Below are 15,589 nucleotides of genomic sequence, written 5' to 3'. Positions count from 1 at the left end.
GTGGGGCAGCTGGGTACCTAAAAAAGATTCTTTTCATTATTATGGAAGAAACACTAGACTAAACCACTTACTCTATCCATAGTTTTATTTTAAATAATTCAATTTACCATTAAGACATGAAATTTACCAAACTGAAATCAGCATAATTTCTTATGTTTTCTTTCAAAAAAGAAAAGTTTTTTAAAAAGGGAACTGAAAGAAAACAAGGAAACTTTTAAAAATTTCATAAGCAAATTGAAAAATTAATTATAATAAGAAGTTGATCTTAAATTTAGAGTTATTACTACTAATTTTTCAGTTTATTGGCATTATCATAGTGTTCATTCATTGACAATTAAGCCAGGATCATAAAACATCCAGAAAACATATAGTTTTTTAATCCATTAGATAATAATACTGTAGACTATGATTTCTCCTTGTGGTGGGATTTTAACTGTGTCTAAATAATCTGGGGGAAAAGACTCTCTTGAAGTATTTAGGACACATAAAATTTAAAATCTAACGCAGTAAAATTAAGTATTAGTTAAGGTAATAATGTGACAATTACTCAAAAAAAAGTTGCACTTTCTATAGTGGATGCTGGCACAGGGACAAGATCAATGCATGTACTTCATTTCTTTGAACAATTTAAAAATATGTCTAGAGAGCTGGAGAGGGGCCAAGCAGAGCGGCCATGGAGGGTCAGCGCTGGCTGCCACTGGAGGCCAATCCCGAGGTCACCAACCAGTTTCTCAAACAATTAGGTCTACATCCTAACTGGCAGTTTGTTGATGTATATGGAATGGATCCTGAACTCCTTAGCGTGGTACCAAGACCTGTGTGTGCAGTGTTGCTTCTCTTCCCTATTACAGAAAAGTATGAAGTATTCAGAACAGAAGAAGAGGAAAAAATTAAATCTCGGACAAAATATTACAGCATCAGTATATTTCATGAGGCAAACAATCAGCAGTGCCTGTGGAACAAGTGGACTAATCCATGCTATTGCCAACAATAAAGACAAGATGCACTTTGAATCTGGATCAACCTTGAAAAAATTCCTGGAGGAGTCTGCATCACTGAGCCCTGAAGAACAAGCCATATACCTGGAGAACTATGACTCCATTTGAGTTACTCATGAGACCAGTGACCATGAAGGTCAGACTGAGGCACAAAATATAGATGAAAAAGTAGATCTTCATTATATTGCATTAGTTCTTGTAGATGGGCATCTCTATGAATTAGATGGATGGAAACCATTTCCAATTAACCATGGGGAAACTAGTGATGAAACTTTATTAGAGGATGCCATAGAAGTTTTCAAGAAGTTTATGGAACGTGACCCTGATGAACGGAGATTCAATGCCATTGCTCTTTCTGCAGCATAGCTTGTCCAGAATGGAAACACCAAATGCTGTATTATTTGCAACAAAATTAAATTCCTTCTGTCATACACTAATTCAAAAATTTTGATATTTTTCATTAACTTGACTGATTAAACTTTATGTGAACTACAAATAAATAAATAAATAAATAAATAAATAAATAAATAAATAAAATGTGTAGCATGTGGCACCCAGTGGGTGATCAATTTAGAATGTCTGAATTATATCTCTATAAATAATTATATTTGAAATATATTACAAAATCTATGGGCCCATATGAGGTAGAAATGAAGACTTAGAACAATGGGTAGAGATGAAGTAGTTACATATTTGTCTATTGTATGTCTGTTGTATAATCAGTGCATATGATGATTCTTCTTAGTATCCAGGCTCTATCTCTTCCTGTTTAGGTTCAAGAACAATCTCTTGATGCTATTTATTGTCTAATGTGTCATTTCCTAACTAATGTCATACCTCACAACACATGAAAAAGACAGCAGTGTCATTACTATTCATAAAGCCTTCAGAATGCATTTGTATTGAAATAATATAGATCTTCTTGCTACTCCAGTTCCCTAATACCCTTTATTTAGTTACATAATTACTCATGATGCTGCTCCACCCAATGGCTTCATTGTGCTATCAAAGGTAATAACTGTTTCACTGATGAGGACTACAAATAAATACAAATCTTATCCAAAGTATGCAGGAAAGTGTGAGTTATTATTTTCTGTTATTTTAATTTTATCAAACAGAATTTTATAGTTTAAACATAGAATAACGTATCTTCTTAATATGTCTTCCCTTGAAATCTTTAGCTAAAGTCACTGCATTCCTAGAATTTAATACCTTTCAAAGTTGACCACATATGGCCACCAGTGAGGAGGATTGCTGAGGGTCCCATGAGCTGAGCAAGAAGAACAGTCCTACTCACACAAGGAATGTCCATCCATCTTCATCAAGGCTTAAGACTAACCCAGGAGAGTATGCCACCACATCAATCACAGGCAAGAGAAAACTTGATCAGAAGGGCCGATGCGGGCTTCCCTGGTGGCACAGTGGTTGAGAGTCCGCCTGCCAATGCAGGGGACACGGGTTCATGCCCCGGTCTGGGAAGATTCCACATGCCGCAGAGCGGCTAGGCCCGTGAGCCATGGCCACTGAGACTGCACGTCTGGAGCCTGTGCTCAGCAACGGCAGAGGCCACAACAGTGAGAGGTCCGTGTACCACAAAAAAAAAAAAAAAAGAAGGTCTGATGGGCATCAAGGAGCAACATCCTGGAAAGCCCTCCAAGGAGACAGGCACAGCCTTTGCCACAGATCTGCCTGACATGTAGCACAAAGCCTGTGGAAGGAGTAGGGAAACTGTCCCAGGTTACAACTGGGGGCAGGGGTGGGGTGGGGATGGGCACAAAGTAAAGATCAGAGAAGACATATGACCTGGACACAGAGAGCTGAGAACTGTCCCTGTGGCCCAAGGGTTAGAGGCGGACAATCAGTAGCCTAGGGCCCTAATCTCCACCTGTGTTCAAAGTGAGTGAGATTCACCTGAAATCAACATGTCAGCACTATACTGGAAGCTTAATCTCATGTGATCCCGTGAAAGAAATGCTTTGGTCTGAACTCAGGTGCCTGACCTGGATGGCCCTCTTGGACCCTGTAGGTCCTAGCCCCCAGAAGGAATCTTTAAAAATTTAGTGGAAGGCGTTCCAAAGTGCAGAGCTCCCTAAGATACAGTGCAGAGCTCCCTAAGATACAGGCCAGAAGCAGGGTCCCTGCTTGCTGGTATTGTGTTTTCCTCCAGTTTCTAAAAAGCCCTTAGATACAAACCCTGTCTTCCTATAGCAGCAACACATGTCCCTTTCCATACTACCAATAATTGCATGTTCAAGTGTATTGCCAGAGAGTAGGCCACCCAACAATACCAGAATACCCTTGCAGGAAAGGATCTTGTCTTGCATTTTTGCTCTGCTCTCTAAAAGCTGGCCCAGGGCTGGTCACATAAAAGTCAACAAATACTTCTCGGTTCATGATAGCTAGTTACCAAATACAGTTAACAGGTAAACAATAAAACTGCTAAACAAGAGAAGTCAAGAGTCATTAATACTGCAAAGGTAACTGTTACTGGAAAAAAATGCATAGTAAGTTGTTCTTCATCCTTAAGATTTCAACCTAAAGAAAACAGTGCTGTACACCAATTCTTCAGCCAGAGTGAAAGGGCCGGGTGGATATGCCATTTCCTGAAATTATTCATCACATTGAGCCCTCAATATTGTTTCTCTTCCCTTTTTTCATTTTCATTATGAGAAAATACATGTCTTCTTTCTTTTTACTAAAATAAGTTTAGTACATCATTTTATGTCAAAGTTAATAATGACCTTTCTCTATGACTAACCGTCAACCCACAGTGATCTGTTACCTAGAATGAATGAAGTACCATTTTTTATACATGGTCTATACCACATTATATGTATGCGTACATGTATACGAATGCACAAGAGTATTGTGTGTACATATGTATACTGTATATTATTTAGATACATATATACACATGTCTCATCTCCACAGGAAAATCATATCCTTTATGCCAATGAGCATATTTCTTATAGAGCATGAAGCACTTTCCCAGACAGAGAAGGAAGCTGAGAAAAGTTTCTTATATTTGATTAAAGTTTGATCCCACTGTTGGATGTCTACCCTTTGAAATTTTTTGAGAACCTTGATGTTCATTAAAATATAAATGAGATTTAAGAGTGATAGGCATCAGTAATTAAGAAATATCACATTTAAACAATTCTGTGGTAATAAAGGTAGCAGGTAAAAAAGTTAAATTAGTGTGGATTTCCCAGGGGATAGATGTACAAGTCCAGGTGATATATCTGCTTCCCAACAGTTCTTTCCCAATACAAACCAAAATCATCACCAATCGTCACCAGTATCTACCACTGCTACTACCAGTACAACCAAACACGCTAGGTTATTAAGTTCTTGGGAACTGAAGCCATACATTATTCATAATTCTATCCTCAAGTAAATAGCACATAGTAGTACTCAATAAATATTTATTGAAGGGATAAATGAAAATCAACACTGATTTGCCTTCTTAAACTGATCCAGTCATATCTGGGTCAACATGTGAAAGCTAATAATATAATTTCCTTTCTTTCACAGATTTTACCAGAAGTTGCATAGCAATAATAATTATCTTGCCAAAGTTGTGAACATTATACAGGCAATATGTTCCATGGTTACTAGGCTACACAGCTCACTTTGCTCATTCTTCTCAAGGGAAAATAAGTAAGAAGATATAGGTGGCTTTTCTTTTCAATCATCACTGTGAGCAAAAAATAACCAATACAGTCATGTGTCATCTTCATTTATGAAGCCAAAATAGGAACAGATGATCTTATTATTTAGAAAAAAAAAAGAGAGAGAGAGAGATGAACATGGCACACTGGAAAATGTGTGGGTGAGGAGAAAAAAAGTCAAGGTGCAAAATTTATAGTTTGTGGTAAAACATTAAGTGGCAATGAAAAGTCCTCAGCATTTTATCAGTAAGGGCTTAGAAAATGGCTACAAGATAGTCCAGATAATAAGAAATTGTCATATGCTTTTAAAATTTAGATTGTTTTTTGAAATCTGATAATGTATATCTTCCTCAAGGTTAAGCCACATAACCTTGTGGAATATAGAATACTAGGGCTTACAAGCATGTTCTGATTATACTAAAATTAAGAGTTACTGAAATTAAAAGAGATTTTTAGTCCTATTTCCAGTTCAAAACAAAATAATCTTCCATAGCATCACCATCAGGTGGATTCTGGAAGATAATTATTTTGCACGCTCAGTTGAGGTTCTTGATTCTATCGCAGGAGGTTACTACAGGTTTTAGAGCAGAAGAGAGCCAAGATACATAAACTTTATTGTTATTGTTGCCCATTTGACAAGATAGTGTCCCAAATGAATGGACATTGTCAATTCATTTGGAAAACAAAAGTCTGTTTATCAGCTGGTTAATTGTGCTCAAACATGAAATAAGATTCCCATCAGTGAAGCTTCCTCACATTTGTATTTCTCACCTAAATTATAAACTATCTGTGAACAGAACCATTTTCAGCATCCAAGTGTTTATCATAATGAAGCACATCTGCCACAGATGACTGCTGACCTTTCAACTTTTGTCAGCACTTTGGCAGCTTGCATACTCATAGGAAAGGGGGATGGATGTGTGTTTCCTGGCACTGTCATCTTCCTTTATTTGTGTGGCTTAACTATGAAATGAGGAAATAACTAAGTAAAGCCAGAACACTGAAAATATTCCTTACACAAAATGAGTCTGGTGAATGCATTTATTTCCCTTCAAATTTTCTGGACTTGGGAAAGGCTGAGTTTTTTGTTTTTGTTAACTCATTTTACTATTTTTTTTCAAACTTAGCAGCTGGAAAGAATTATTCATTGTGTATATAATTTTAAAAAAGTGGTTACTAACAATTAATTCAGCCTGTTTTATATCTGTTAGGTCACCCAGGAACCCCCATAGACTCTTTCTTTACCGATGGGAGGAGACTTAAATACAGGGCTTCATCTTTCGTCTGTGGAGTTTTTGGACAAGCTAGATGATCAGTCAAGAGCAAATTGAAAAAAGGCAAAAGTAGATCCCCCCTGCACAAATAGAGAATCTTAGCTCTGATAATAAATCATTACTAAACATAATTATAATTTATGGAATACCTTTAATAGGTACTGCACTAAGATCAGTATTATATACAATCTTCATTGACATAACCAGATCGTGCAAAACCTCAGCGCACACACAATGCAAGTCTCACAAGGTAGCCTTCTGGATGGGTGCTGCTTACATGGTTTTGACTCATGTGAGCAACAGAGTAATGACTGCATTCATGAATATGTGTAGCCCTGTCATACAATTTCAATAAATATTAATATCATCTCTTTCCATCCCCCTTTTCCTTCCTATCAGCACATATCTGGCCATATACTTGTCCAAGGCACTAGTGGGTCCTTCTTACAGATGAAATAGTGTAAAGTCTATTCCCTGTACTTCAGGAGTTAATCATCTAATTTAATTCAGTAAATGGATGGCTGCTTGCCATTCATGCTCTTCCTAGTGACCCCCCACCAAGTTCCTTTTTGGAAATCCCCACTTTCTCCTGGTGTGTGAATTTCTAGCCTGGTCCTTCCCTTCTAGAAAGGTGGAGGGGGGCAAATTATTCTTTTTTCTACACCATTAGCAGAGTAGGCAGTTCTACCTATGGCCTAAATATGACAATTGGATCTGTCACCATGATGGTATTCTGACCACTCTATTCCACCTGCTGGAAACTTACTGTGGCTATTACTTCCTCAAACCTGTCCTTCCTGAATTTTCTTTTTTTTTTTTTCTTTTAACATCTTTACTGGAGTATAATTGCTTTACAATGCTGTGTTAGTTTCTGCTGTATAACAAAGTGAATCAGCTATACATATACATATATCCCCGTATCTCCTCCCTCTTGTGTCTCCCTCCCATACTCTCTATCCCACCCCTCTAGGTGGTCACAAAGCACCAAGCTGATCTCCCTGTGTTATGCATCTGCTTCCCACTAGCTATCTATTTTACATTTGGTAATGTATATATGTCCATGCCACTCTTTCACTTTGTCCCAGCTTACCCTTCCCCCTCCCTGTGTCCTTAAGTCCATTCTCTACATCTGGGTCTTTATTCCTGTCCTTCCCCTAGGCTCTTCAGAACCTCTTTTTTTCCCCTCAGATTCCATATATATGTGTTAGCATATGGTATTTTTTTTCCTCTTTCTTACTTCACTCTGTATGACAGTCTCTAGGTCCATCCACCTCACTGCAAATAACTCAATTTCGTTCCTTTATATGGCTGAGTAATATTCCATTGTATATATGTGCCACATCTTTATCCATTCATCTGTTGATGGACAGTTAGGTTGCTTCCATGTCCTGACTATTGTAAATAGTGCTGCAATGAACACTGTGGTACATGACGCTTTTTGAATTATGGTTTTCTCAGGGTATATGCCCAGTACTGGGATTGCTGGGTCATATGGTAGTCCTATTTTTAGTTTCTTAAGGAACCTCCATATTGTTCTCCATAGTGGCTGTGTCAATTTACATTCCCACCAACAGTGCAACAGGATTCCCTTTTCTCCACACCCTCTCCAGCATTTATTGTTTCCAGATTTTTTGATGATGGCCATTCTGACGAGTGTGAGGTGATACTTCATTGTAGTTTTGATTTGCATTTCTCTAATGATTAATGATGTTGAGCATCTTTCATGTGTTTGTTGGCAATCTGTATATCTTCTTTGAAGAAATGTCTATTTAGGTCTTCTGCCCATTTTGGATTGGGTTGTTTGTGGTTTTTCTTTTTTGATATTGACCAGCATGAGCTGCTTGTATATTTTGAGATTAATCCTTTATCAGTTGCTTCACTTACAAATATTTTCTACCATTCTGAGGGTTGTCTTTTGGTCTTGTTTATGGTTTCCTTTGCTGTGCAAAAGCTTTTAAGTTTCATTAGGTCCCATTTGTTTATTTTTCTTTTTACTTCCATTTCTCGAGGAGGTGGGTCAAAAAGGATCTTGCTGTGATTTATGTCATAGAGTGCTCTGCATCTGTTTTCCTCTAAGAGTTTTATAGTGTCTGGCCTGACATATAGGTCTTTAAATCATGTTGAGTTTATTTTTGTGTAGGGTGTTAGGAAGTGTTCTAATTTCATTCTTTTACATGTCCCTGTCCAGTTTTCCCAGCACCAATGATTGAAGAGGCTGTCTTTTCTCCAGTGTATATTCTTGCCTCCTTTATCAAAGATTAAGGGACCATGTGTGCATGGGTTTATCTCTGGGCTTTCTATCCTGTTCCATTGATCTATATTTCTGTTTTTGTGCCAGTACCATACTGTCTTGATTACTGTAGCTTTGTAGTATAGTTTGAAGTCAGGGCGCCTGATTCCCAGAGCTCCATTTTTCTTTCTCAAGATTGCTTTGGCTATTCGGGGTCTTTTGTGTTTCCATACAAATTGTGCAAGTTTTTATTCTAGTTCTGTCAAAAATGCCATTGGCAGTTTGATACGGATTGCATTGAATCTGTAGGTTGCTTTGGGTAGTATAGTTATTTTCACAATGTTGATTCTTCCAATCCAAGAACATGGTTTATCTCTCCATCTGTTTGTATCATCTTTGATTTCTTTCATCAGTGTCTTATAGTTTTCTGCATACAGGTCTTTTGTCTCCTTAGATAGGTTTATTCCTAGGTATTTTATTCTTTTTGTTGCAGTGGTAAATGGGAGTGTTTCCTTAATTTCACTTTCAGATTTTTCATCACTAGTGTATAGGAATGCAAGAGATTTCTGTGTATTAATTTTGTACCCTGCTACTTTCCCAAATTCATTGATTAGCTCTAGTAGTTTTCTGGTAGCATCTGTAGGATTCTCTATGTATTTTATCATGTCATCTGCAAACAGTGACAGTTTTACTTCTTCTTTTATGATTTGGATTCCTTTTATTTCTTTTTCTTCCCTGATTGCTGTGACTAAAACTTCTAAAACTATGTTGAATAAGAGTGGTGAGAGTGGGCAAGCTTGTCTTGTTCCTGATCTTAGAGGAAATGGTTTCAGTTTTTCACCATTGAGAATGATGTTGGCTGTAAGTTTGTTACATACGGCCTTTATTATGTTGAGGCAGATTCCCTCTATGCCTACTTTCTGGAGAGTTTTTTTTTTTTTTATCATAAATCCGTATTGAATTTTGTTGAAGGCTTTTTCTGCATCTATTGAGATTATCATATGGATTTTCTCCTTCAATTTGTTAATATGGTGTATCGCATTGATTGATTTGCATATATTGAAGAATCCTTGCATTCCTGGGATAAACCCCACTTGATCACAATGCATGATCCTTTTAACGTGCTTTTGGATTCTGTTCGCTAGTATTTTGTTGAGAATTTTTGCATCTGTGTTCATCAGTGATATTGGCCTGCAGTTTTCTCTTTTTTTTTGACATCTTTGTCTGGTTTTGGTCATCAGGGTGATGGTGGCCTCATAGAATCAGTTTGTGAGTGTTTCTCCCTTTGCTATATTTTGGAAGAGTTTGAGAAGGATAGGTGTTAGTTTTTCTCTAAATGTGTGATAGAATTCACCTGTGAATCCATCCGGTCCTGGGCTTTTGTCTGTTAGAAGATTTTTTTTTTTTTTTTTTTTTTTTTTGCGGTACGTGGGCCTCTCACTGTTGTGGCCTCTCCTGTTGCAGAGCACAGGCTCCGGACACACAGGCTCAGCGGCCACGGCTCACAGGCCCAGCAGCTCCACGGCATGTGGGATCTTCCCGGACTGGGGCACGAACCCGTGTCCCCTGCATTGGCAGGCGGACTCTCAACCACTGCGCCACCAGGGAAGCCCTGTTAGAAGATTTTTAATCAGAGTTTCAATTTCAGTGCTTGTGATTGGTCTGTTTCTATTTTCTATTTCTTCCTGGTTCAGTCTTGGAAGGTTTTGCTTTTCTCAGAATTTGTCCATTTGTTCCTGGTTGTCCATTTTATTGGTATATAATTGACTCTAGTAATCTCTCATGATCCTTTGTATTTCTGCAGTGTCAGTTGTTACTTCTCCTTTGTCATTTCTAATTCTCTTGATTTGAGTCTTCTCCCTTTTTTTCTTGATGAGTCTGGCTAATGGTTTATCAATTTTGTTTATCTTCTCAAAGAACAAGCTTTTAGTTTTATTGTTCTTTGCTACTCTTTCCTTCATTTCTTTTTCATTTATTTCTGATCTGATTTTTATGATTTCTTTCCTTCTGCTAACTTTGGGGTTTTTTTTGTTCTTCTTTCTCTAATTGCTTTAGGTGTAAGGTTAGGTTGTTTATTTGAGATGTTTCTTGTTTCTTGAGGTAGTATTGTATTGCTATAAACTTCCCTCTTAGAAATGCTTTCACTCCATCCCATAGGTTTTGGGTTGCTGTGTTTTTACTGTCATTTGTTTCTAGGTATTTTTTTATTTCCTCTTGGTTATTTAGTAATGTACTGTTTAGCCTCCATGTGTTTGTACTTTTTTACAGTTTTTTTTTTTCTGTAATTGATATCTAGTCTCATAGCGTTGTGGTCGAAAAAGATACTTGATACGATTTCAATTTTCTTAAATTTACCAAGGCTTGATTTGTGACCCAATATATTATCTATCCTGGAGAATGTTTCATGAGGACTTGAGAATATAATGTATTCCATTATTTTGGGTTGGAATGTCCTATAAATACCAACTAAGTCCATCTTGTTTAATGTAACATTTAAAGCTTGTGTTTCCTTATTTATTTTCATTTTGGATGATGTATCCATTGGTGAAAGAGGGGTGTTAACGTCCCCTACTTTTATTGTGTTACTGTCGATTTCCCCTTTTATGGCTGTTAGCATTTGCCTTATGTATTGAGGTGCTCCTATATTGGGTGCATAAATATTTACAATTGTTATATCTTCTTTTTGGATTGATCCCTTGATCATTATGTAGTGTTCTTTGTCTCTTGTAACATTCTTTATTTTAAAGTCTATTTTGTCTGATATGTGAATCGTTACTCCAGGTTTCTTTTGATTTTCTTTTGCATGGAATATTTTTTCCATCCTCTCACTTTCAGTCTGTATGTGTCCCTAGGTCTGAAGTGGGTCGCTTGTAGACAGCATATAGGTGGGTCTTGGTTTTGTATCCATTCAACCAGTCTATGTCTTTTGGTTGCAGAATTTAATCCATTTACCTTTAAGGTAATTATCGATATGTATGTTCCTATTACCATTTTCTTAATTGTTTTGGGTTTGTTATTGTAGGTCTTTTCCTTCTCTTGTGTTTCCTGCCTAGAGAAGTTCCTTTAGCATTTGTTGTAAAGCTGGTTTGGTGTTGCTGAGTTCTCTTAACTTTGCTTGTCTGTAAAGGTTTTAATTTCTCCATCAAATCTGAATGAGATCCTTCCTGGTTAGAGTAATCTTGGTTGTAGGTTTTTCTCTTTCCTCACTTTAAATATGTCCTGCCACTCCCTTCTGGCTTGCAGAGTTTCTGCTGAAAGATCAGCTGTTAACCATATGGGGAGTCCCTTTTATGTTATTTGTTGCTTTTCCCTTGCTGCTTTTAATATTTTTTCTTTGTATTTAATTTTTCATTGTTTGATTAATATGCATCTTGGTGTGTTTCTCCTTGGATTTACCCTGTATGGGACTCTCTGTGCTACCTGGCCTTGATTGATTATTTCCTTTCCTGTGTTAAGAAGTTTACAAGTATAATCTCTTCAAATATTTTCTCAGTCCCTTTCTTTTTCTCTTCTTTTCTGGGACCCCTATAATTTGAATATTGGTCTGTTTAATATTTTCCCAGAGGTCTCTGAGACTGTCCTCAATTCTTTTCATTCTTTTTTCTTTATTCTGCTCTGCAGTAGTTATTTCCACTCTTTTGTCTTTCAGGTCACTATCTGTTCTTCTGCCTCAGGTATTCTGCTATTGATTCCTTCTAGAGTATTTTTAATTTCATTTATTTTGTTGTTCATCATTGTGTGTTTGCTATTTAGTTCTTCTACGTCTTGTTAAATGTTTCTTGTATTTTCTTCATTCTATTTCCAAGATTTTGGATCATATTTACTATCATTACTCTGAATTCTTTTTGAAGTAGACTGCCTATTTCCTCTTCATTTGTTTGGTCTAATGGGTTTTTACCTTGCTCCTTCATCTGCTGCATATTTCTCTGTCTTCTCATTTTGTTATCTTGCTGTGTTTGGGGTATCCTTTTTGCAGGCTGCAGGTTCGTAGTTCCCGTTGTTTTTGGTGTCTGCCCCCAGTCGGTGAGGTTGGTTCAGTGGCTTGTGTAGGCTTCCTGGTGGAGGGGACTGGTGCCTGTGTTCTGGTGGGTGGGGCTGGATCATCTTTCTTGTGGGTAGGGCCACATCCAGTGGTGTGTTTTGGGGTGCCTGTGAACTTGGCTGAGGCTGCTGGGAGAGATTTCCCTTTCTCTTCTTTGTTTGCACAGCTCCTGGGGCTCAGCTTTGCATTTGGCCCCACCTTGGCCTGTAGGTCGCCCTCAGGTATCTGTTCCCCATCCAGACAGGAGGCGGTTAAAACAGCAGCTGATTAGAGGGCTCTGGCTCACTCAGGCTGTGGGGAGGGAGGGGTATCGTAGCTGTAATTGGAATGCGGGGTGAACCTTCAGCGGCAGAGGACCGCGTGACTTTGCAACATCCTGAGGCACGCCGTGTGTTCTCCTGGGAATGCTGTCCCTGGATCACAGGACTTTGGCAGTGGCAGGCTGCACAGGCTCCAGGGAGTGGGGAGGTGTGGACAGTAACCTGTGCTTGCACATGGGATTCTTGATGGCAGTGGCAGCAGCCTTAACATTTCACGCCCGTCTCTGGGGTCCGAGCTGATAGCCACGGCTCGCGCTCATCTCTGGAGTTTGTTTAGGCGGTGCTCTGCCTTCTGTGGGCAGACAGGGAAGGAATCCCCTCTTCTCATGCACCCTGAAACAATGGTCTCTTGCCTCTTCAGCAGGTCCAGACTTTTTCCTGGTCTCCCTCCCAGCTAGCTGTGGCGCACTAGCTCCTTCAGGCTGTGTTCATTCAGCCAACCCCAGTCCTCTCCCTGGGATCTGACCTTGGAAGTCCCGAGCCTCAGCTCCCAGCCCCCGCCCACCCCGGCAGGTGAGCAGACAAGCCTCTCGGGCTGGTGAGTGGTCGGCACCGATCCTCTGTGCGGGAATCTCTCCGCTTCGCCCTCTGCACCCCTGTTGCTGTGCTCTCCTCCGTAGCTCCAAAGCTTCCCCCCACCCCCACCCCGCCCCGTCTCTGCCAGTGAAGGGGTTTCCTAGTGTGTGGAAACTTTTTCTCCTTCACAGCTCCCTCCCAGAGGTGCATGTCCCGTCCCTATCCTTTTGTCTCTGTTTTTTCTTTTTTCTTTTGCCCTACCCAGGTACGTGGGGAGTTTCTTGCCTTTTGGGAAGTCTGAGGTCTTCTGCCAGCATTCAGTAGGTGTTCTGTAGGAGTTGTTCCACTTGTAGACGTATTTTTGATATATTTGTGGGGAGGAAGTGATCTCCACGTCTTACTCCTCTGCCATCTTGCCCTGAATTTTCTTGAAGCATGATCTGAAGCCTGGTCTGCCAGCTCCCTGTTAACTGTGTAAGCCCCCACCTGGATATTCTTCCAGTGAGTTCCCTTTCACTTTTGTTATCCAAAGTTGGTCTCTGTTGCTTACAAGGAAGAACCATTACTAATATATAATGCATGTAATTATGAAAGATCATTTATAATGCAAGATAACATATGTGATATTGGGAGAACAGGTAAAAATCTAAATATTTAAAGAAAGGGGAAATTGTAGTAGCCTCAGTTAATCAGGAGAGGATAATAGAGAGAGTGACACTTAGGGAAGAGCAGAGTTTCAGTAGGTACGGTAGGATGGTTGACAAGCTTATAGGCAGGAAGAAGGAGCAAAATGTACTCAGGAGACAATGGATAGTTAACTTCGTTGGAGTGAGGATTGCCTCTAAGTGTTCTTCCTGCCACAAACATTTGTTTAGCATCTTCTACTGTCAGGCACTGCTGGAACACAGAGAGTGTTCATGTCGGGTACCTGCCCCTGGGGAGCACAGGCCAGTCATCTCCAGTAGAGAGGGAAACTCTTACTGTGGGTTAGCAAAAATTTTTGACTACTGCCCCAAACCTATTCTGTGAGAAAAATAGTATCTTTGCCAAAGTAAATTTTTGATGTTACCAATGCATTATTTACAGGTAGAAAAAGGAAAGTAAATGCTAGATTTAAATAAATGCATTTAAAATGGTAATGAGCAGACTTTTGAAGCCTTCAAGGGTAGCACTCCATGAAAATTGTGAGAATTTCTAGCTTCAATTGATTCTCTCTTTAGCACTTGGAGTAAGTGTGAAAGCATTCATAAAAAATATATATATAACCTATATGTGAAGAAAAATTTAATTTCACAATTGTGATTGCTTTATATAATTCTCTGAAAAATCATTACTCATACATTTCCTTCTTTCTGACAGATGTTAGCTTGTTTTTTATCTTTTTTTTTTTTTTTTAATCTTTAGGGCACAGGTAAAGCAAAGATGATTTCTACAGGCCATCTTATTGTGAACACAGTTGATATCTTCTTTCTATGTCTTGATATACTATTGTTATTTAAAATTCCATTAAGTATAAAGAGAAACTGCTTACTTGGTAACCAAACTGAACCTTCCCACTGGAGGAACATGGGTGGCAAACAGCCGTATGTAACATAGTGGAAGCACTTGCATATGTTTAAGCATCTCATCAAGCATGAAGTACAGACTGCCCACACAGATACCTGTGCACAGTCCCAAGGGTTGCTGATCCAGAATAACTGCTCCATTTCACCTGAACTTAGAACAATTGTCAAGAGTGATGATTTCTCATGGTTGGAATTAAGCAATGATGGACATCTGGATATAACATAGTTTATTTAATCAATCTTTTACAGTTCACATTTAGGTGGATTCCATTTTAATTACCGGGATTATCTGAGTATTTATCTTGGATAAAGTCCAAGCAGTAGAATTGTTAGTATATATATATTTTCAAGGTTTTTGACCTATAAAGCATTTGCTTGTTTTTTTTCTTCAGAAAAAAAAAAAAAACTGTACCAACTTATACTCAAACAGCACTGTGTAAGTCACTGCTACATAGGCTCTTGAACTTCAGTCCTGGTGCCCAGGGGGAGGAAGAACACGGGGTCGGGGGGAGGGGTAGGGTAGGGTGTCAATTCAATTGTTACATGAATGTCTAATCTGAATTTCCATTCTCAGCCAGAAAAGGGATAAAATAGTTTAAGTTGGCAGGTTTTCGTATCCCTCTTTCTCTGTTTCTCAGTATTTGTTATATTGTTAAGACAAAACTTCACTTTTATAAAATTTAAATTACATTAATAGAAAGTAATAAACTTTCCTAAACTATTATCACAGAATTTCACTCCCCAACATGAGGTTCTGCATTCAGTAACTATATATCCTTCTATCTTATCTATCTATGCAAAGGGAAAGTCAGGATTTGGACATTTTTCACCTGTCTTCATCATCACATCTCTGTCTTTGCTCATTTCATTCTTTGTCCAGCAAGGCTCTTTCTCCCCTTGCAGACCTCTCCTCAACCTCTCTTCCTTCCATTTAGAGTACAAGTCCCACCTCTGCCGCATTGCCTCCCTGGCT

The 15,589-nt window shown here is 38.7% G+C and overlaps 1 pseudogene across 1 annotated transcript; it reads left to right on the top strand.

Moving 5' to 3' along the window:
* The first annotated feature begins 673 nt into the window (after positions 1-673).
* Positions 674-1,374, top strand: LOC307052649 (ubiquitin carboxyl-terminal hydrolase isozyme L3-like; annotated as a pseudogene). Its single transcript has one exon. The product of its transcript is annotated as a ubiquitin carboxyl-terminal hydrolase isozyme L3-like (transcript).
* The last annotated feature ends 14,215 nt before the right edge of the window (positions 1,375-15,589 follow it).

The sequence above is a fragment of the Hyperoodon ampullatus genome (genome assembly GCF_949752795.1).
Source record: "Hyperoodon ampullatus genome assembly, chromosome: 4".
NCBI classification, from domain to species: Eukaryota; Metazoa; Chordata; class Mammalia; order Artiodactyla; family Ziphiidae; genus Hyperoodon; species Hyperoodon ampullatus.
Note: the sequence above shows the minus strand (reverse complement) of the source record. Positions and strands in the feature narration are given on the sequence as shown.